General features: G+C 42.7%; 1 protein-coding gene and 1 long non-coding RNA gene across 3 annotated transcripts in view; both read right to left on the reverse strand.

Moving 5' to 3' along the window:
- TTC39B (tetratricopeptide repeat domain 39B) overlaps positions 1 to 23225 on the reverse strand; it is a 214380-nt gene that overhangs the window by 165489 nt on the left and 25666 nt on the right. The gene's annotated exons all lie outside the window — the stretch shown is intronic.
- Positions 5244 to 6537, reverse strand: LOC134915368 (uncharacterized). Its single transcript, XR_010177392.1, has 4 exons — positions 6396 to 6537; positions 6175 to 6285; positions 5970 to 6071; positions 5244 to 5777 (listed from the first exon to the last, which is right to left on the reverse strand). It is a non-coding gene; the product is annotated as an uncharacterized LOC134915368 (long non-coding RNA).

Genomic DNA, 23225 nt, shown 5'->3' on the forward strand with positions numbered 1-23225 from the left:
CTCTGCAACCACCACAGGAGAGACACCCTTGTCCTTGGAGACAGGGTTATCCGCTGATGCATTTGAAGATGCGATCCGGACCATTTGTCCAGCAGATCCCACTGAAAAGTTCTTGCGTGGAATCTGCCGAATGGAATCGCTTCGTAAGAAGCCACCATTTTTCCCAGGACCCTTGTGCATTGATGCACTGACACTTGGCCTGGTTTTAGGAGGTTCCTGACTAGGTCGGATAACTCCCTGGCTTTCTCCTCCGGGAGAAACACCTTTTTCTGTACTGTGTCCAGAATCATCCCTAGGAACAGCAGACGTGTCGTCGGAATCAGCTGCGATTTTGGAATATTTAGAATCCATCCGTGCTGTCGTAGTACTACTTGAGATAGTGCTACTCCGACCTCTAACTGTTCTCTGGACCTTGCCCTTATCAGGAGATCGTCCAAGTAAGGGATAATTAAGACGCCTTTTCTTCGAAGAAGAATCATCATTTCGGCCATTACCTTGGTAAAGACCCGGGGTGCCGTGGACAATCCAAACGGCAGCGTCTGAAACGGATAGTGACAGTTCTGTACCACAAACCTGAGGAACCCTTGGTGAGAAGGGCAAATTGGGACATGGAGGTAAGCATCCTTGATGTCCAGAGACACCATATAGTCCCCTTCTTCCAGGTTCGCTATCACTGCTCTGAGTGATTCCATCTTGAATTTGAACCTTTGTATGTAAGTGTTCAAGGATTTCAGATTTAAAATAGGTCTCACCGAGCCGTCCGGCTTCGGTACCACAAACAGCGTGGAATAATACCCCTTTCCCTGTTGTAGGAGGGGTACATTGATTATCACCTGCTGGGAATACAGCTTGTGAATGGCTTCCAATACCGCCTCCCTGTCGGGGGGAGACGTTGGTAAAGCAGACTTCAGGAACCGGCGAGGGGGAGACGTCTCGAATTCCAATTTGTACCCCTGAGATACTACCTGCAGGATCCAGGGGTCCACTTGCGAGTGAGCCCACTGCGCGCTGAAATTCTTGAGACGGGCCCCCACCGTGCCTGAGTCCATTTGTAAGGCCCCAGCGTCATGCTGAGGACTTGGCAGAAGCGGGGGAGGGCTTCTGTTCCTGGGAAGAGGCTGTCTGCTGCAGTCTTTTTCCCCTTCCTCTGCCCCGGGGCAGATACGAGTGGCCTTTTGCCCGCTTGCCCTTATGGGGACGAAAGGACTGAGCCTGAAAAGACGGTGTCTTTTTCTGCTGAGAGGTGACCTGGGGTAAAAAGGTGGATTTCCCAGCCGTTGCCGTGGCCACCAGGTCCGATAGACCGACCCCAAATAACTCCTCCCCTTTATACGGCAATACTTCCATATGCCGTTTGGAATCCGCATCACCTGACCACTGTCGCGTCCATAACCCTCTTCTGGCAGAAATGGACTGCGCACTTACTCTTGATGCCAGAGTGCAAATATCCCTCTGTGCATCTCTCATATATAGAAATGCATCCTTTAAATGCTCTATAGTCAATAATATATTGTCCCTGTCCAGGGTATCAATATTTTCAGTCAGGGAATCCGACCAAGCCACCCCAGCACTGCACATCCAGGCTGAGGCGATTGCTGGTCGCAGTATAATACCAGTATGTGTGAATATACTTTTTAGGATATTTTCCAGCTTCCTATCAGCTGGTTCCTTGAGGGCGGCCGTATCAGGAGACGGTAACGCCACTTGTTTTGATAAGCGTGTGAGCGCCTTATCTACCCTAGGGGGTGTTTCCCAACGCGCCCTAACCTCTGGCGGGAAAGGGTATAATGCCAATAATTTTTTAGAAATTAGCAGTTTTTTATCGGGGGAAACCCACGCTTCATCACACACCTCATTTAATTCATCTGATTCAGGAAAAACTACGGGTAGTTTTTTCACACCCCACATAATACCCTTTTTTGTGGTACTTGTAGTATCAGAAATGTTCAAAACCTCCTTCATTGCCGTGATCATGTAACGTGTGGCCCTACTGGAAAATACGTTTGTTTCCTCACCGTCGACACTGGAGTCAGTGTCCGTGTCTGGGTCTGTGTCGACCACCTGAGGTAACGGGCGCTTTAGAGCCCCTGACGGTGTTTGAGACGCCTGTACAGGTATTAACTGATTTGCCGGCTGTCTCATGTCGTCAACAGTCTTTTGTAAAGTGCTGACACTATCACGTAATTCCTTCCATAAGACCATCCAGTCAGGTGTCGACTCCCTAGGGGGTGACATCACTAATACAGGCAATTGCTCCGCCTCCATACCATTTTCCTCCTCATACATGTCGACACAACGTACCGACACACAGCACACATACAGGGAATGCTCTGATAGAGGACAGGACCCCACTAGCCCTTTGGGGAGACAGAGGGAGAGTTTGCCAGCACACACCAGAGCGCTATATATATACAGGGATAACCTTATATAAGTGTTTTTCCCTTATATAGCTGCTGTATAGATTTATCTGCCAAATTAGTGCCCCCCCTCTCTTGTTTTACCCTGTTTCTGTAGTGCAGGACTGCAGGGGAGAGTCAGGGAGCTTCCCTCCAACGGAGCTGTGAGGAAAAATGGCGCCAGTGTGCTGAGGAGATAGGCTCCGCCCCCTTCTCGGCGGCCGTTCTCCCGCTTTTTTATGGAAAAACAGGCATGAGTTAAATGCATCCATATAGCCCAGGAGCTATATGTGATGCATTTTTTGCCCCCTAAGGTGTTTATATTGCGTCTCAGGGCGCCCCCACCCAGCGCCCTGCACCCTCAGTGACCGGAGTGTGAAGTGTGCTGAGAGCAATGCCGCACAGCTGCGGTGCTGTGCGCTACCTTATTGAAGACAGGACGTCTTCTGCCGCCGATTTTTCCGGACCTCTTCTGCTCTTCTGGCTCTGTAAGGGGGACGGCGGCGCGGCTCTGGGACCCATCCATGGCTGGGCCTGTGATCGTCCCTCTGGAGCTAATGTCCAGTAGCCTAAGAAGCCCAATCCACTCTGCACGCAGGTGAGTTCGCTTCTTCTCCCCTTAGTCCCTCGATGCAGTGAGCCTATTGCCAGCAGGTCTCACTGAAAATAAAAAACCTAAAACTAAACTTTTTTCTAAGTAGCTCAGGAGAGCCACCTAGACTGCACCCTTTTCGTTCGGGCACAAAAATCTAACTGAGGCTTGGAGGAGGGTCATAGGGGGAGGAGCCAGTGCACACCAGGTAGTCTTAAAGCTTTTACTTTTGTGCCCAGTCTCCTGCGGAGCCGCTATTCCCCATGGTCCTTTCGGAGTCCCCAGCATCCACTAGGACGTCAGAGAAAATATGATGCCAAAAGCTTGGTACACCTATCTTTGGGCAGTTTTGCCAATTCCTCTTTGCAGCACCTCTCAAGCTCCATCAGGTTGGATGGGATGCGTCGGTGCACAGCCATTTTCAGATCTCTCCAGAGATGTTCAATTGCATTCAAGTCTGGGCTCTGGCTGGGCCACTCAAGGACATTCACAGAGTTGTCCTGAAGCTACTCCTTTGATATACTGGCTGCGTGCTTAGGGTCGTTGTCCTGCTGAAAGATGAACCGTCACCCTAGTCTGAGGTCAAGAGCGCTCTATAGCAGGTTTTCATCCAGGATGTCGCTGTACATTGCTGCATTCATCTTTCCCTCTATCCTGACTAGTCTCCCAGTTCCTGCCTCTCAAATACATCCCCACAGCATGATGCTGCCACCACCATGCTTCACCGTAGGGATGGTATTGGCCTGGTGATGAGCGGTGCCTGGTTTCCTCCAAACATGACGCCTGGCATTCACGCCAAAGAGTTCAATCAGACCAGAGAATTTTTTTTTCATGGTCTGAGAGTCCTTCAGGTGCATTTTGGAAAAACTACAGGCGGGCTGCCATGTGCTTTTTACCAAGTAGTGGCTTCTGTCTGGCCACTCTACCATATAGGCCTGATTGGTGGACTGCTGCAGAGATAGTTGTCCTTCTGGAAGGTTCTCCTCTCTCCACGGAAGAATGCTGTAGCTCTGACAGAGTGACCATTGGGCTCTTGGTCACCTCCCCGACTAGGTCCCTTCTCCCCCCGATTGCCCAGTTTAGACAGCCGGCCAGATCTAGGTAGAGTCCTGGTGGTTTCGAACTTCTTCGATTTACGGATAATGGAGGCCACTGTGCTCAGTGGAACCTTAAAAGGAGCAGATATTTTTCTGTACCCTTCCCCAGATTTGTGCCTTGAGACAATCCTGTCTCGGAGGTCTACAGACAATTCCTTTGACTTCATGCTTGGTTTGTGCTCACACATGCACCGTCAAGTGTGGGACCTAATATAGACAGGTGTGTACCTTTCCACATCATGTCCAATCAACTGAATTTACCACAGGTGGACTCCAATTAAGATGTAGGAACATCTCAAGGATGATCAGTGGAAACAGAATGAACCATAGCTCAATTTTGAGATTCATGGCAAAGGCTGTGAATAGTTCTGTACATGTGATTTCTTAAATTTTTATTTTTAATAAATTTGCAAAAATCTAAAAAAAAAAAAAAAAAAAAAAACACCCCAAAAAACACCTTTATTCACGCTGTCATTATAGGGTATTATGTGTACAATTTTGAGGGAAACAATGAATTTATTCCATTTTGGAATAAGGCTGTAACATAACATGTGGAAAAAGTGAAGCGCTGTGAATATTTAGTATATCCAGGGTTAGACTGGGCCACAGGTGTACAGGGGGAAACCCCGGTGGGCCCCACCTCCTCCTCTAGGGATTAGGTTCCAGACTGTGAACTTTAATTATACATATGTTACCTTATACTGCACAGGACTATGGTGTATTTTCTACAGTCCATTGCGGTTATTAATCTGGAACATTATCGTGCATGCATTACCAGAATTTACCATCAAGCCTCTGTGGTTGTTGGCCCCACCACCTCTGTAGATGGGCCAAACGCCTAAATATGGGCCCCTACCACTACATCCCCCCGGTGGGCCCTTGATACCTCAAGTCACACACTGAGTATATCTTTTAGCAACTGCATATGGTAAGCGCCATTAAATTGTTCATTTAACAAGCTATGTGTTTTTTATTTTTAAAATAAAGTACAGCATTTCCTAAAATATTTTTTATCCTGTGAACAATATATAAAATTCCACCCATGTTTTACTTTAGTTTGCACAATATATCCACACATGTGTTAGCTTATTTGGAAAAAAAATACCAGACAAAATTTACTTCAGCATAAGTATTTACTAAATTCACAATTTACAACATCAAAAGGATACATTCAACATTTATTTTTACTTTTTTTGGGGGGAGGGGGTGTTTGACGTCTGCACCTACCCTGGCCTTTAAGCTGATCACCATATGCGCGTACACTGCACCTAAGGGAAGTGTTGGAACCGAAGTTGCAAATGTACTAGGAGCAGCCAATGATTCGGTTAGAGCCAGGTGCTCTCTTTGCGGGCTGAGAAGAGATCTAATTGCATTGGCAATGTCCGACATAAGATGATCTAGATTTGCAGCCATTCTGGTTCTGGTACCTTGTGCTACTTTATTAGTGTGGGCAATTTTATGAAACGGTGTTGTGATGCTACAAAGTTGTGTGGTTTGCACCTTCATGAACTTGACCTGACGGTGTCCAGTGAGTGACACAGTTGGGATGGGTGGTGGTGTGGGCTGCGGCAGCTGCCGCCATATCCTAAATGCAGCCTTGTGCCGCGTGGTCTGCAGGCTCTGCTGGATCTACCTGCATGTTATCTTCTATGACGATTTGTGATGGTGTTGCTGGAACTGCTTGAGAAGGTTCTGAAAAGAGGTAAGTAAATATAATTAATTATGCTTGTCCATATACTTTGAATGGATAGTTTACGATTACGGTTTTCACATGTTTACATTGCTAAATGGTTGTTTACATAAATGTCAATTTTAATATCAGAATTATGTAACAATATTTGTGAGCTGTACAGGTCTGCAAACCCATGGGCTGATTGTACTTACCTTTCTAAACGATGTTTTGTAGTAGTCACCAGCAACTTCACCATCAGCAGCAGTTTGGGTTGTTGACTCTTTGGCAGGTGCCCTTTTTCCACTGTGGTTCAGCTGAGGAAGCAAAAAAATAAATAAAGATATGTTAAAATGGCCGCTCTGTTTTAAGTAGTAGCAGATGTAACAGAATATGCATATTTTTATTTCATACAGTTACCCTTATTTGTTGTTGCCTTTATAATATCACTGAATGCTGTATTTAACGTTGTACACATTTGCAAATGGCAGTTTCTCTGCAGTGTTTCTTCTCACTCATCGGTTAGTTGCTCTAAAATGGTGTGTTACAGTATAAGTTTACGAAATTGTTAACAAATACAATATGATCAGAAGTTTTTATGTTTCAACACTTAAACAATACTTAATTTTTTGCTTACTCACCAGCAATTTGGGTGGATGGATGTGCAGTGTCCTTAATGCCTGGAAGAATTTGAGGTGGAATTGCTTGTTTCAGCTTCTCCTCAAAAGGAAGTAAAATAGACGGGGACTGCTGTGCCACCTCGTTTTCCGGCTTTCATGGAACTGCTCTGCTATTTTAGATTTGAGAACCCTCATAATATCAGAGAAGCACTTTTGACATTTCTCCACACAGTGCTTGCAAAAGCTTACAGCATTAAGTGCATCACATACCCTCTGCTATAAAGCCTTCTTGCGGGTCAGGGATGTGTGGTGTACCTCTGCCCGTAACAACCTCTCATGCACTGGCACAATTGCATGCCCCAGTACACAGTTTTCCTCATAAGAAAAATAGACATTGGCCTTGCCTAGGGCACACACTGCAGCCTCCTCCACCATTAACTCTGGGGGCTCAAAACAAACATTCTCCTCTTCTCTGCTGACTTGACCCTCCATCCTCTTCCTAGAAGCCATAATACACCTCACAGTCTTCTACACCTGTTACCAACTTCACAAAACTATCAGTGAAAAAGTAAAAAACATGCGACTTTGCAAGACCATTGGCTACATTCGTTCCAAAGCCAACATGCCGCACGAAACTCAATTTGTGATTTGCAAGTTTTTCGCAGGTTTTGGCAACAGCAAATCCGCATGGCATCGCGTGCGAGTTACGTAGGCACCTTGGAACTCATAGGCTATTACATGCTGCAAGTTCCGAAACATTCTCACACCAAACTCGCATCGAGTTTTGGCAACTGCAAACTCGCAAAACAACTCAGACTATACCATTTCCCCCATGGCATCCAGAACTGAAAATCGAATTCTAGAGGATGCTGCACCAATTAACTATACAGTGGCATTACTACTTATTTCTATCTGCTACGGATTCCTGTCCCTGTGCAACTAATACCGCTTTCACATCGCAAACCCTGCTTTTGAAACTGTTCTTTAAACGGTTCTTAAAACGGGTCTGAGCAGTTAAACCCCCTTCACATCACATGTTGTAACCAGTATATTACCATTTCATTACCGTTTTGGTACCTTTCACACTGGACCCGTTTCTCCCATAGAAAACAGTGGTTGTCATTTTAAATGGACTTTTCTGGCCCACACATTATTAATAAATTATTAATAATTTGGCTAGTCGTACGATGGAACTCCGCAGCTTCAAGCATCTTTACCATGTTTTTGTACATTACTGCATCCTTCACTGTCCCAGTGATTTGTCTAGCAATTTCTTCATCCCCTCTCATCCTAAGCAGCTCCCTAACCTCCTCATCACTCCAATTTTCCATTTTAAACTGTATTCTGTATAATAAAATGCTTCTTCACTCTCATGTGTTTCCTCCAGTTTATTTCCTGCTTCTGCCTGGTGACATCACGCATGGAGACAGCCTATCACCTTCTGTGGTTTGGAAATACCATTTGAGCCTTTCACATTGCACAATGAAACGGGTCTGAACCGCGTAGGACCCTGCTTTTTAACCGTTTTAAAATACCAGTAATCTGTAACCAGTAAATTCAAAGTGGCCCTTTCACACTGCAGCTAGAACCGTTTTGGAAGGCTTAAAAAATGGCAATTTACCGGTTTATAGCTGCGGTGTGAAAGGGGTATAAGCATCTCACTTGCCTTTCTCATTGCTGTGTAATGGGCCCTACAGGCTCGGCGACCTGCCGCCAAGCTGCCCGACCGCAGATATGGCAGACTGGCGACCCGGCGGTGGGGGAGAGGTCACGGTGGGAATGAAGTTTATTCAATCCCCCCCGTCACCCGGCTCCATAGCAGTGCAAGCTAATATGGACGAGATTGTCCATATTGGCCTGCATGCGTAAGCGACACGGCACCAACGATGAACGAGCGCGGGGCCGCGCATCGTTCATCGTTGGTGTCTACACACTGAACGTTATGAACGAGAACGTTCATATCGTTCACTTAAATCTTTCAGTGTGTAGGGCCCATTACATTGCTTATCTGCCTTTAAGTAACTGCAAGATAATCTAATTCTATTGTCCAGTATTACATATTTAGCTTCAAAGCAAGAAAAAGAAGAAAACCTAAGGGGCTCATTTATCAAGCCTTGGAGAGAGGTACATAGCACGGTAATAAAGTACCAGCCAATCAACTAATAACTGCCACGTTACAGGCTGGGTTTGAAAAATGACAGTTAGGAGCCGATTGGCTGGCAATTTATCACCGTGCTATTTATCACTCTCCAAGGCTTGATAAATCTGGGCCAAACTTTGAAACAGAAATAAGCGCTGTTTGAAATTGGTGATACAAATTGCACCTGTCCGAAAGTTTTATTCTTGGTTATCGCTGATATCCTTGTTAATTTCTTATGATGTTGTACGACATCAGTGAGCAATATATAAAATATTTTCATATATTAGTTTAAAAAAAGTGAAAAAGCAATTGATAATGTAACAATGTAAAATAAAATATATACTTGTGACAATGGATATAATATGCTTGCATACCTACTAAGATATTATTGGTAACAGAGTGCATTCAAGGTAAAAATAAGTAGAGCAGTTAAGTTCACAGTCCTCACATAGGAACCCTACATATTTTGCCCTTTAAGAATAACAGACTTCCTCAGGAAAATAATACATAATCCATACTACTCCTCACTTGCTTCTTTACTCTGTTTATTTGTAGGGATACATACAGTGTACACAATAGTGAGTACAACATGAAAACAATACATATCTAAAGAAAAAAGAACAGTCTAGTAGATTGTTAGCTTATATTTGCCTGACCTCTACAAAGTCATAGCAATTTTTCATTATAAAACACCAAGTAAATCAATACGGGCAATTCAGCAGGCTGTTTAAAAGCTCAATTCGATAGTCTGCTACAGTGGTGGTAAAAGTCAAGTTTATGCAACATGGAATATTGACCATGCTAAAGTACCAGAGAAGTGCAGTACCATGCAAATGCAATAATCATCTGTGCTCCTACATTTTTAAATTGCTCTGTCACAGGTGTTGTATAATCCATGATAGTAAACCAATTCCCAGTTATACTCACTCTGGTTTCAACAGCAAGTGTTATTATGATCAGGGACAGAGCCTAACAAGGCAACCATATATCAGTTTGCATGGGGGAGAGGGGGGGGGGGGGGCGCCGTTGCAGCGGCTTGTAAAAGCCGGCTACACCATCTGAAAAACTCACTGTCGACCTAAGTCTTGTCGACCTAAAGACCGGATCCCATCCCTTACACAAGAAAAAAAATAGGATTTTAATACGTACCGGTAAATCCTTTTCTCTTAGTCCGTAGAGGATGCTGGGGTCACATCAAGAAACATGGGGTATAGACGGGATCCACAGGAGACATGGGAACTTTAAGACTTTCAAAGGCTGTGAACGGGCTTCTCCCTCTATGCCCCTCCTCCAGACTCCAGTTATAGGAACTGTGCCAAGGGAGATGGACATTTCGAGGTAAAGGATTTATTGTTAAACCAAGGCGAGATACATACCAGCTCACACCTCAAGCGCACCGTACAACATGGCCTTCAACATAACACAAGTCAACGGCATGAACAACGTCAGCAACAGGCTGACTAAAAAACTTAACACAACATGTGTTGAAACGTAACAAAAAACTGCAGATACAGTACGCACTGGGACGGGCGCCCAGCATCCTCTACGGACTAAGAGAAAAGGATTTACCGGTAGGTATTAAAATCCTATTTTCTCATACGTCCTAGAGGATGCTGGGGTCACATCAAGAACCATGGGGTTATACCAAAGCTCTAGAACGGGCGGGAGAGTGCGGATGACTCTGCAGCACCGATTGACCAAACATGAGGTCCTCATCAGCCAGGGTATCAAACTTGTAGAACTTTGCAAAGGTGTTTGAACCCGACCAAGTAGCCGCTTGGGATAAGCCCACCTTTCTGGTAGAATGAGCCTTCACCGATTTTGGTAACGGCAATCCAGTCGTAGAATGAGCATGCTGAATCGTATGACAGATCCAGCGCGCAATAGTCTGCTTGGAAGCAGGAGCCCCAATCTTGTTGTGAGCATACAGGACAAACAGAGCCTCCGTTTTCCTAAACTGAGCAGTTCTGGCACATAAAATTTCAAAGCTCTGACTACATCGAGAAACTTCGATTCCAGCAAGGCGTCAGTAGCCACTGGCACCACAATAGGTTGGTTCAAGTGGGACGACGAAACTACTTTCGGCAGAAATTGCTGACGAGTCCTCAACTCTGCTCTATCTTCATGGAAGATCAAGTAAGGGCTCTTGTGAGACAAAGCCGCTAATTCAGACACCCGCCTTGCGGATGCCAAGGCCAATAGCATGACCACTTTCCAAGTGAGGAATTTCAACTCTACCTTCTGTAAAGGTTCAAACCAATGAGATTGAAGGAATTGCAACACCACATTAAGATCCCACGGTGCCACTGGGGGCACAAAGGGAGGTTTAATGTGCAACACGCCTTTCACGAAAGTCTGAACTTCTGGAAACATAGTATCCTCCTGGGAAGAGCACTCCGCCTCAGACTTGCCGACACACGTGCACCCAACACACCCAGACACACTGGGCCTATAGGGGACAGACCCACAGTAAAGCCGGTCAGAGGGACACAGTGGGAGTTATTGCCAGCTCACACCCCAGCGCTCAATCCCGGTCTGAAACACCACAGAAAATGCCCCAGACCTGCAGCGCTTTTATAATTAACATATAACGCACCAAAATAACTGTTTCCCCCCGATACTTATGCAGCAGTGTGAGGAAGGATCAGCGTCTCTGCAGCCTTGTTTAGAGAAAATGGCGCAGGGTTGTGTGCTGTGAGGGCTAAGCTCCGCCCCAGTAATGGTGCGCTTCAGACCCACTCTTTTCAAATACATTTTTATACTGGCGGGGGTCCGGACAGTGTCCTGGCACTATGTCCGCTCTTGCCAGTTACTTATAGAGGTCATATATGCTGACCAGACTTAAAAAAGGGTATTTTGGTATTTACCGTTGAATAATTTTCTATGAATCGAGCTGGGTGACACTGGACCGTGGCATTGCGGATGGATGCAGGAGCTGGCAGTTAAACTATATTGTAGCTCTAAACTTACGTTTCACCCCTATGCAACTTCCAGCATGTCAGTGCAACTTTTAAACAGCAAGGACCACCACCAAAACAGTAGGGAAAACGACTGTCAAGACAAACAACCGCACATCTGTGGGAGGGAATGCAGTGTCCCCCAGTTGGGTTCAGAGAAAAAGATTCAACGGAAATGATCAAGAACACCCTTTTTTCCTTCATCCAGGCTGGATGACACTAGACCATGGGACGTTTAACAACCACCCCCAGGGGAGGAAACACTCAGGCTGCCAGACCGGAGAACCGTACACACAAAGCAGCATTGCAGGACACATAAACCTGAAATCCATAAAAAGAAGCAATCGTGTAGACAGAAAAACAGGTAGCTACATGGCAGACTTATGCTAAAGAAGCCCCATACCACGCCACCCAATAGGCCCTAGCAGAATGTGCTAACACCCGCTCTGGTGCTGGATGCCCCGCGCCAGAAAAGAGCTCAGAGATAATGGAGCAGATATAACGCTCAACAGTCTGCTATGTAGAAGGCCACCTACGGATCTGAGTGTTGCACATAACAAGCACAATGGATGGAGGGAGTTTGGTCCAGGTAAATCCGCAGGGCCGGCGCTATGACATATAGAATCCAACTGTCCCGTTCTCGGGAAGTTACCAATGGGGAATACCAAAAAGGCAACATCCCGGGTCAAGGAGACGGTCTAAATAACAGTTGGTTGGAACGAACGAACTGTCCGATCAGCCTGAAAAACAAAAAGCACCCAACTCTGAAACCCGCCAAGTTGAGGCAACTGCTAGGAGGCTAGATTATTTAAAAGATGGCTTTGTTAAGCCTCTGGTTTTGGCTATTGTTTTTTGCAGTTTCAAAACTGAGCAATTTAGTAAAGGCACAAATTGCATGTGTATTCTTATTTTGTGAGAGTGTGGTGTCAAACTGTAACTTGCCTCCGGGAATCTGGGATGAATTTACACCCCTGATTTTGATATGTACTCCATGTGATAAGCTGAAAGGCACTACACCTTATAGCGTTATAACGGGGGTGGTTTGCGTGACCGGAGGTGGGAATAGTCCCTGTTGATCGGCATGCCGACTGTCAGGATTGTGAGGGGGCAGGATGTAGGGGGGGGGGCGGGTATTGTGACCAGTGGTCACATAACTACCATCCGTTATCACATCTCGAAAATAGCTAAATAATTATGGCCAGTATTTAAAATCGACCCTGATCTACACCTACTAAAAGACACCTCTAAACTTCTCTGCTACATAACAACATAAGAGGTTGGGTAGTAGAGAAATATAACAGAACATCAAAAGCCAAATAAATCATACTTGCATAAAAAAAAAAAAAAAAAATAAAGGGCAACGTTAAATGCCTAGGATGTACTACCTGCAGCATTTTACAAATAGTCTACACATTTGTACATCCACTATCATGTAGAATAAGCAGAAATAAATATACATCCACACGCACAGGCTATTTTCCTAGTTTACTACATTAGATGCCCACACGGCCTATTATTTATAGGCAAAACAACCTGGCAATGTAAGACGTGCAAGGCATTGCATAGATGCTCTATCAGAAAAGCACTGGGAGGCATAATCAAATGATCAATCTGTAGTGGTGTTCCCAGACTGTGCCTGAACTCATTGAAGGCCCACACACACTGGACAATTTTGAGCTCAAAGTAGCTCACTTTTGGCGTTTTGAGCTACTTTGAGCTCAAAACCTCCTAGTGTGTGTATGGCTGGGCAATGAGCGATGATGCGCGCTCCCACACCATCGCCAGCCGCCGCCGTGGGCCTGTTTTACTGGCTGAGTGAACCACTTTCCACAATCTCCTACTGTGGAAAGTGGTTCACCCCCGTGAACATCGCTGGGCCGGATGTAAATCGCTCCGTGTGTATGCACGGAGCGATTTTCCGCCCAGTGATTTTCACATCATCGCTCAGCATACACACTGGGCAAAAACGTCCAGTGTGTATGCATCTTAAGATACAAAACGCTAGATTAGTAGAAAAGGGTGACCAAGCTACTAGTGCTTTGTTATGAGCAGATTTATAGCCTTAATGCCACATGGTCTGAATGGAATCTGGTTATCGACGTGTTTGTGTAATTTCGCTTAGTACTTACTCCTTAGTACAAGGTTTAATATTTTCCTAGATCTCATATGCTTGTACTTTATTATTTAGGATGTCATTTGGTCTTTATAGCTTGCAACTGATCCTTATGTGCTTCCCTTTGTAGTCATAGTGATGGTAACTGTAGAGTCACCAAGCAACAGAGCTGTGTCGCCAGCGTCACTACCACTGCAAAGTGCACTTCAATGACGCTTGGTGGAGCCCGGCATCATATGTGTATTGAGCATTAACCCTTGAATGTACTTCTATAAAAGGTAAGAACGTTTTGTATTATAAACTGTTCCTGATATTCCAAGACTAGCGTTTGTATAAAACGGAAATGTTCAACTGCTTAGGTTCAGGAGGACTTCTGAACTATTGCTGTCAATTTCCTGTTGCACACTATATATCTCTCTCTATCCATAAACACTGAATCTGCATTCCACTATACATATACAGTATCACTGTACTTGCGAGTTCCAAACGGATGGCAGAACTCCAGGGACTCACTCCGCAGACTGTCTTATGCAGTTGCCCCTAAGGAAATTCTAAATTAAAACTTATTATTGGACACTAGCCACAATGTCCAGTTGATATATACATAAATATATTTATTTTATATAGCACGTGTGGAAACCCCTGCTTACAAATTCTGCATTTGCCCCTGGACAGGGTACACAAGAGATGACAGAGGGTCAACAGCTGATCAGTTATTTACATTAATCCTAAAATGCTGATAAAAATGGTGCAAACCATTTTACAACTATGCAAGCACTAATGTGGCAAAAAGGTATTTTTGATGGGTCTCCAGCAGAGACTATTCCATGAATTCAAGCTCTTGTCAAAAAGATTAAGAAAGGTCAGTTACTTACAAAAGACATGGTCCAGACAGTAATGAGGGAATATTTGCTTGGCTGAATAGTGAGAGTAGAAAGCAAGACAACAAACAGAAAGACTGTAAAACTAAGGGATAATCCTCAGGGTTGCAACTTGTCAATGCAAGTGAACATCAAACGTGTTTTTAGGGTAATATTATAGAAGCAGCACTTAATTATAGATTGAAGCTTTCTGGAGATTTTAACTGTAAAATATAGGCTGTGCTAATATTATATAATATATATGTAATATACAGATTTTGGTATTTGGATCTTGCCAATGGGTTGCACTGCCGGTTTTAAAGTCTTACTGCGATACATATTTATCCTATATATTGAAAAAGTAAGATATCCGTGATCTCTGCTGTGGACCCATGGCACAGCAAGCCTCACAGAAATCTAAGGGACTGCAATGTGCACATACTCATCAAGCTCTGGAAAGATTAACTTTCCGAAGCTTGTGAGCAACAGGTTACATAGATGGCACTGCCTATAGTAACCCATGGACTTCTTACCACAAAAGCGGCCTGGAGAGGGATCAAAAGGATCCTTCTCAGATAGTGGCCACTAGCGTACGAGTCTCATGATGGCCATGCATCTGCATTAACTCACCTGGGTCATAAACCTGTTAGGGAAGATATCGCTGGGACAGCTATGTATCATGACACTTTCCCGGCAAGAAGATACATGCAGACAGGCATTCCAGTAGGTAGGTAGGCGAAGATGTCCATTAATGATCGCAATATAAAAGCAATCATTAATACGCTCACCCTGAGTATTGATGGGACACACAGGTAAGCTAAAAAGGAGAGACTACATTAAAAGCAGGCATGTTGTCACCAAGGTCTAGTGATTATGACTGCTGAAATGCCAAAAGGAAAACTGCTGCTACTTGGCAATGTGGGGAGTTGTATCGAACCTTAGAGTTAGAGTTAAAGTAGAGTCAGGCCACCATTTATCTAGAATGGTAACATAACGACAGATAGAAGCCTATTGAATGGCATCTATAACATCTCCACTTTATCGCTCCGATTTTTGACACATCTCCAGCTGTGTAACAGCCTAGTGGTGCTTCTCAGGCCAGCAGATGTAGGATTTCACAATTAACCAGAATCTCTGCTTCTCTCTGCAATCTGTCAGATATGGCATTTCCAGACATATGACGTCCAAGGGTAGTTGCCGTCTGGACTCCAGACATTTTAGAATTGCTGGACTGCCCAAAGTAATACCCAATCCTCTCGCTGTTATGGGAACACACGAGATTTTATTTATATATATATATATATATATATCTATCTATATATCTATATCACAAAAATGCCCGGCACTCCCACTAAAACAGCATAAATCCGGGTGCCCTCCGCAAAGCAAAAAGAAGGCAGCGGCACTCCGTCAAAATCAAAACCGTGTATTCAATTGTAAAAAACAGTGGTCACATATCAACCAACGTTTCGGGACCCTAAGATCCCTTTGTCAAGGCGTGACGTTGGTTGATATGTGACCACTGTTTTTTACAATTGAATACACGGTTTTGATTTTGACGGAGTGCCGCTGCCTTCTTTTTGCTTTTCACTATATATATATATATATATATATATATATATATATACACACACATATATATATATATATATATATATATATATATATATATATATATATATATATATACACACACACATACACACACATATTATATATATATATATATATATATATATATATATATATATGTGTGTGTGTGTGTGTGTGTGTGTGTGTGTGTGTGTGTGTGTGTGTGTGTGTGTGTGTGTGTATTAATGATCTGAATAAAAGTTACTTTACTACCTTGAAAAGATCTGATCTCTGCATTAATGATCTGAATAAAAGTTACTTTACTACCTTGAAGACTGGTGAGTGCTCCTGCTTTTCTATTGGATGTATATATAGATATAGATATATAGTGTAAACAATACAGTTCGGCACTCCTAATGAAAAAGTTGCAGCATGCTCCGGTGCCCTGCCTGGCAATAGCAGTATAAGGACCCAAATTGGCTGGCACTCAAAGAGACTTGTAAATGATCACAGACGCAGTTGCTTTACAGCAACTGCGTCTGTGATCATTTACAAGTCTCTTTGAGTGCCAGCCAATTTGGGTCATATATATATATATATATATATATATATATATATATATATATATATATATTGTCAAAGTCGAAAAATATTGCAGTACACACATCACGTACAAACACACAGATGGCCTCCGCGCGTGTACTTGTTCTGCTGTGCGTGCACATATTCGCAATTTGCGTATGGTCGCTCCCGCGGTCGTGCGCATCAGCGCGTGGTATGGGTATTTACGGTAGAGTTTGTGAACGCATGGAGAGCTATCAAAACACATTACATATTTAATCCAAATAGTGCACAATGTACACATAGTCCCCCTGCACCACACCAGAAAATAACAGTTTAAATGGTTTCAGAACAAAGAGATTCACCTTTACAGGATGAGGGGACAGACTAAGGTTATAAGGTGGTATTTGGTATCCAGCTGTAGGGTATTTTAAGGGTAACATTCCGGTGTTGGTCTGCGGAAGATCGCATGTTCCTGCGGATAGTTATGTGCAGAAGCAGAATATAGATATAAACTGTATTTACTGTATATTATGTATGCGGCGGGAATCCAGAGGAGACCACCCACAAGAGCAGTTGGGAAAGACATCGCCTACCTTTTCAAATCGACCTATGACCTCTCCTGTACTGTAAAAGTGCATTCCTGTGTCCAATGGACAAAGGGATTACAGTATCCATTGTATTGCTTTTGGAAAAATTGTATAAATAAAGCCTGCTGCAGCCTGGCCTGGCACAAGACTCACAAAGTTATCTATCAGATGACCGGGGACCGGCCGGGTTGCGCAAGCGATTCCAATCACGTATGTACATTGACTGTAGCCATTATTCTGTTATATTGTCTTGTATTGTAGTGTATGATTTGTATTGTTAACTCCCTTTCAGCAAATATTACGCTGTAGTGTCGGAAACCAGTGGTTTAACTACAAATTGGTGTTGTGTCTTCCTTTTCCTGCTAAGGTTTAAGAGTGTATTAGTAAAGCATCGCATTGCTGTATAAGGTTTAAAGTGTATCACTGGGTGTGTGCGCGCGGTGTGTACTTTGTACCCCCAGCGCGGCGTTTGTACGCTAAGTCCGTACAGTGATACGGGACTCCGTACGCAAACAGTGTATAAAGTACGTAGCGTGTGTATTAAGTATAGCGGCCGCAGCGGCTAAAGATTTAAAGTGTATTTAAGGTATAGCTTTCTTTCCTGTAAGATAATCGACATTGTATGTATGTATGTATGTATGTATGTATGTATGTATGTATGTATGTATGTATATATATATATATACACACATACACACACATATATATATGTATATATACACACACATACATATACATATATATATATATATATATATATATATATATATATATACACACATACATACATACATACATACACACACACACGCACACACGCACACACCGCATGTATATGATAACTCAAAGGCAGTATTACTGTTCTATGAACACACCTTGGAGGCATAAAAACGTCAGAAGCAGCAAAATGTGTTCTGAACTGTATACATCTTTTGTTTTTGTAGAATCAGCACCCAGCTTTACAGTATCACATTTCTGATAAAAGCACTACATGGGTCTGGTAACTTTTACCGATTGCTTATGTCAACACTAATCAGCCTCTTCACATGAACAACTGCAATTACTTATACAGTATACCTGCCCTATGGCAAATACATGTTTTAATCTGACCTACATTCCACCTCCAACTTTTCTCTCTCAATAATGTGACCTACTGTATACATGAAATTATACATTATGAAATGAATATAGCAAGTTTGTTTAATGTAGATTAAAATGACTACATTTAATAACCAACACTGGAGGGATTTATGACATTTTAAAGAGCACACCTGTTCAAATAATGCTAGAACAGAATTTTTATAAGAAGATTGGAGATAACTGGCTTCTCTTATATTCCAGTGCTCAAACAGGTGTTTGTGTTATACCACAGTACCAGTACACAAAACAAGGCAATAGTTACACAGTGGCAAACTATACACGCTAGTAATCTAATCAAACTGTAGCCATTTCTCAAACTTTATAATCATGTATGTAACAGGGTTAGCCTCACATTATCTATGATTATGGTCATGTGCTTTATAAGCTGCTGATTAATATTAGACCTTTAAGCTTCTCTAAGACGGGGCCTCCGGACAAGCTGCAGAAAGTTGTAACTGCTGATTAAATATCATCTATCAAATCAGCTACATAAATAGGTGCAGTTCTCTATTTGCACATGTTCACAACAAAAATTACTAGACTATTTAACGTATATATATATATTATATATATATATACATACATACATACACACACACACACACACACACACACACACACACACATTTTAACTAAATTAAACAAATACAAAAATAAAACTTTGTGCCCAAACTTATTTATCCATCTCATCATCACAGCAGTTCCTGCGATTTAAGGAACTGATACCTGTATATGAATGTTTAGAAAGTACTGTAGTTGGAAAAATAGTATGCATATGCAAATAATGTATCTATAACCATAGTTTGTGACTCTCTCACAATGTCAACAATCGGTATGGGTATAACCAGACTTTTTTGACTAAACATTTATTGACGATATTCCTACCTACTTTCAGTATCCCTTGAGCTATATCAGCTAAAAGGTTGCAAATTTCAATGAGTAATCGATTGGTGGACAGGAACAGTAGCGGATCTTGCTACGGGCACACAGGATTTTTGCCCGGGGCACCGCCATCCGGAGGGCGCCACCGACATTGGCAAGATCTGCTACTGGTGGTGCCCCCCCGCCCCCTCCCCCGGTGCCTGTACTGCAGTGCGGTGCGCGATTAAGTCATCATCGCACACCGCACTGCATTGTGGGAGCGGCACTTAGACACTAGGGGTCATGATTGACCCACAGATCAGAGGAGCGGCGCCAGCGGCCAGAGACGGAGGGCAGCAGCGGTCGGGAATCAGGAGTGGGGAGGGTTCGTATTAATTTTTTTAATTTTATTTTTTAAAAGCATCACAAATGGGGGCAATACTACTGGGGGGCACATTGACCACACCCCTTTATGAAGCCATGCCCCTATTTTTGCCCGGGTTGCCACAAGGGCTAGAACCGGCCCTGGACAGGAACTAAATATCTCCAGCTTGCCCAGTTTCTCTGCAAGTGCCTTCATTCCATGTCATCTCTATATACACTAATGAGACATGCTCATCTAGCTCAGACTGCACATACTACAATATCTTAAAACAAAGTACAGTTCACTGGACTAAATGAAACCTGAAAATAGTTATTGCAGTATGTCCCAATGCTGTAAGCTAGTGATCATTCAGATAACGATTTGTTTGCTAAAGCTTCAAATGATCATTTATTGTTGCACCTGAAATCTACAGTAATGATGTTAACAGGAGAAATTAGTACATTTATACTACTCACATACACAAAAATAACTTTTCTTTATCTATCAAGTGACACATTGCCTTAAATTAGATAGGTCTAAAAATGAGATAAGACTTTATTACAAAGATCAGTCAAACAAGGAGACATGAGAAATTTATGGTGCTCAGTCCCTATGCTGATAAGTGTAACAAAGTGCACAGCATACAGTATATAGCTCTTCATTCCGACTGATTAAAGTGCAAGATAGAGATATATATATATATATATATATATATATATATATATATATATATATATAGATATATATAGAATATAGATAGAATATAGATAGATAGAATATAGATAGAATATAGATAGATAGATATATATATAGATATATATATATCTTTTTTTTTTTTTTTTTTTCTATCCACATTTTAGGATCACCTACTGAGGTAATTACAGATACATTCGTAATGCATCGGAAGAAGGCATTAACCCTTTAGGTACAAATTATAAATAGTTTTATGTGAAGTGAGGCAGAACAGCTTTTTGAGATCCTATACCCTTGAAAAAAGCCTTTTGCATAGTGTCCAGCACCTGACGAGCAACCTGGACATAACACAACTATTGATGCACCCTTGGGTCAACAAACTGTTATAGTGCCTAATGCCTGGTGCCCCCGCCCCCTTTTCCCCAGTAACTCTACCCCAAACTTAGAATTATCTGCTAGCAACTTCAGCACAGCGTTCATAGACCGTGATCACATCAGTGTGACAATTATTTATGTACACTAATCCGATCTCTGTGCCTATGACATCTACCCTTCTTAGATGTAGTCACTTTCTTCAAACTGTTCTGCCGGCCTACTAATTATGCTACAGCTTAAACAGACATAGCGAAATCTAGTAACATACTAGATGAGCGGAGTTAAATCCCTTATTCATATAACATGTACTGTATCTATCACCATCCAGAAGAGAACAGCTAGAATCTGATTGGTTGCTATGGGCAACATCTTCACTTCCAAAAACCCACACTTTAGTAAATATACCCCTGCATGTCACCACTTTACCTGGGTTTAGTTAAAACTTATGCTAGGCATACAGGGCCAGATCAGACAGCCTGACACCCGTCAGATATCATGGGCGTAAACTGAAGAGATCTCTAACAGTGTATGGGTACAGAATATCTGGGCTCCTCCCCAGGGAAGGACACATTTTCCTGTTTCACCACTGTAAAGGAACAATGGAAATGTCCTGATGCGGCTGAAATGTAACTAAATTAGATTGCAATGGACGGACATGCTAGATGATTCGGCATATCCGACTGATCAACATTTTCATCTCTGTTGCATGCACACTTATATTTTAAATTGCATGATGTATGCCCAGCATAAGGCTGCTGGCTGATACCATGGTATTCAAGCGTAAATGCAGTTTGCCAATCCGCTGTCACTCCGTTGCCCAAAATATCACATCACCTGCTCAAATTTTTATTTTTAAGCCAATGAGGTTCTGGTATTTTACAAAGGATCTATTTAACTATTTGACACAAAAAAAACGAGATTTATGGTAAGAACTTACCGTTGTTAAATCTCTTTCTGCGAGGTACACTGGGCTCCACAGGGAATGACATTGGGGTGTAGCGTAGAATCTTGATCAGAGGCACCAACAGGCTAAAAGCTTTAACCTTCTTCCCAGAATGCATAGTGCCGCCTCCTCTATAACCCCGCCGCAGTGCACAGGAGCTCAGTTTTTGTTAACCAGTCCAACGCAATAGCAGGTAAAAGAGACGACAACCGTTAGTAGCCACATACACCACATTCTCACGACAGGAGAGGGTGTCAGCGGCTAATGCCATACCAACCCAAAGAAGCTAAGTGCATCAGGTAGGGCGCCATGTGGAGCTCAGTGTACCTCGCAAAAAGAGATTTAATAACGGTAAGTTCTTACCATAAATCTCAAGAAAAATAAGTAATTGAAAATATCTTTGGCGCTACCACCTTTATATTAGTTGATGGAAAAGTCTATAGGATTGTCCCATAAGTTCTCTGTAACTGAATTTTGATCTTGCTGTCTTCCAAATTTCTTCAGATCTTACGATTCCTTATGGATAGGTATACATATAAACAGAGGAAAGAAGAATATATAGTGTAGTATTTTTTTAAAATAAGTTCAAATTTATTTTAGATAACACAAATGATAAAAAGCATTTAAAAAGAATTTTTCTTCCATCCAATAAAAATCTGTGTTTTTTGTATATGATTGGAACCGTAACGTGTCAAGCTCCCAGCATGGAGCAATGGAAAGAGCACAAAGTTGGAGTCTCCGGAATTCCTCCTTACTCCCTCCAGGCAAAACACCGGCAGCTGGACCAGGCAGGCTCCCTTCCAAATTTGGATGCAGGTAGATGGATTCAATAGCCGCCAACGCGTTTCGAGTTCTAATAAACTCTTCCTCAAGGCAGATTCTGGGCCAGGTTCAGAGCATTGAACAACTTTATTAGAACTCGAAACGCGTTGGAGGCTATTGAATCCATCTACCTGCATCCAAATTTGGAAGGGAGCCTGCCTGGACCAGCTGCCGGTGTTTTGCCTGGAGGGAGTAAGGAGGAATTCTGGAGACTTTGTGCTCTTTCCATTGCTCCATGCTGGGAGCTTGACACGGTACGGTTCCAATCATATACAAAAAACACAGAATTTTATTGGATGGAAGAAAAATTCTTTTTAAATGCTTTTTATCATTTGTGTTATCTAAAATAAATTTGAACTTATTTTAAAAAAATACTACACTATATATTCTTCTTTCCTCTGTTTATATGTATACCTATCCATAAGGAATCGTAAGATCTGAAGAAATTTGGAAGACAGCAAGATCAAAATTCAGTTACAGAGAAAACTTATGGGACAATCCTATAGACTTTTCCATCATCAACTAATATAAAGGTGGTAGCGCCAAAGATATTTTCAATTACTTATTTTTCTTTAGCTTTATATTGGTGATTGGGAATCACTAGAATATATCTAGGCTGCTTTTTTCCATCAAGCGCTATTTTTTATTCCTTTCTGTTTTTCTTACCATAAATCTCGTATTCTGCTGTGGGGTACACTGGGATCCACAGGGAATGACATTGGGGTTGTCCTAAAGCAGTTCCTTATGGGAGGGGACACACTGTAGAGGGCACAAGAACCCGGCGTCCAAAAGGAAGCAACCTCAGAGGCGGAAGTATCGAAGGCATAGAACCTTATGAACGTGTTCACTGAGGACCACGT

The sequence above is a fragment of the Pseudophryne corroboree genome, chromosome 1 (assembly GCF_028390025.1).
Source record: "Pseudophryne corroboree isolate aPseCor3 chromosome 1, aPseCor3.hap2, whole genome shotgun sequence".
NCBI classification, from domain to species: domain Eukaryota; kingdom Metazoa; phylum Chordata; class Amphibia; order Anura; family Myobatrachidae; genus Pseudophryne; species Pseudophryne corroboree.